This window comes from Chiloscyllium plagiosum, unplaced genomic scaffold, assembly GCF_037043375.1.
Source record: "Chiloscyllium plagiosum isolate Xiang-an unplaced genomic scaffold, Cpla_swu_hap1 HiC_scaffold_21, whole genome shotgun sequence".
NCBI classification, from domain to species: Eukaryota; Metazoa; Chordata; class Chondrichthyes; order Orectolobiformes; family Hemiscylliidae; genus Chiloscyllium; species Chiloscyllium plagiosum.
In genome coordinates this window covers 65329778-65330424 of record NW_028270159.1, presented here as the reverse complement: position 1 = coordinate 65330424, position 647 = coordinate 65329778, and the positions used below count along the sequence as shown (strand labels likewise).

Below are 647 nucleotides of genomic sequence, written 5' to 3'. Positions count from 1 at the left end.
TCTCCCTGCTCATTTCACCAAGGTGAATCACTTCTACCCAACCTGCTACAGATTTCATCTGGCAAAACACTTATTAAGAATCCCAGGCGTAAACGTGCACTTTGCATCTCTGGTTATTTGGTTTTCCTGGATCTCTTTCAGACAATAAAAGTTCACGGCAACCTGACTTGGATAGGAAAATGGCGTTCCTTTTAATTATTCCAATTCAATCTACATTTCAATGCAGTTTAGGCAACAGGTTCAAATTATTCTTTGAGACTTTATAATAGCGTTGATGCATATAAACACACTATTGGAGTTTCAATTTCAATAAGACAGCTGTATCATCCAAAGATACCAATGTTGAAAATCATCAGTAACAGCGACGAGAGTGGGATTCGAACCCACGTGTGCAGAGCACAATAGATTAGCAGTCCATCGCCTTAACCTCTCGGCCACCTCGCCAGATGGGCGAACATCCCTCTGATCTTATGAATAAGTGAATTGCGTAAATTATGTACACCATAGATATTTCTCCTTGGTATTGGTGAAATGATAAATAGCACAGTATGGTTCCAAGAGTATCGTCTGACCTCTGGGTATGGGGCAAGCGCACTCCCACTGTGACACTCGGCTCACAGTGATCAGAGCAAAAATGAAGAAATGGC

General features: G+C 41.6%; 1 non-coding gene across 1 annotated transcript; it reads right to left on the bottom strand.

Annotated features, from left to right (window-relative positions):
• Positions 1-362: 362 nt before the first annotated feature.
• trnas-gcu (transfer RNA serine (anticodon GCU)) lies at positions 363-444 on the bottom strand. The gene has a single exon. It is a non-coding gene; the product is annotated as a tRNA-Ser (tRNA).
• Positions 445-647: the final 203 nt, after the last annotated feature.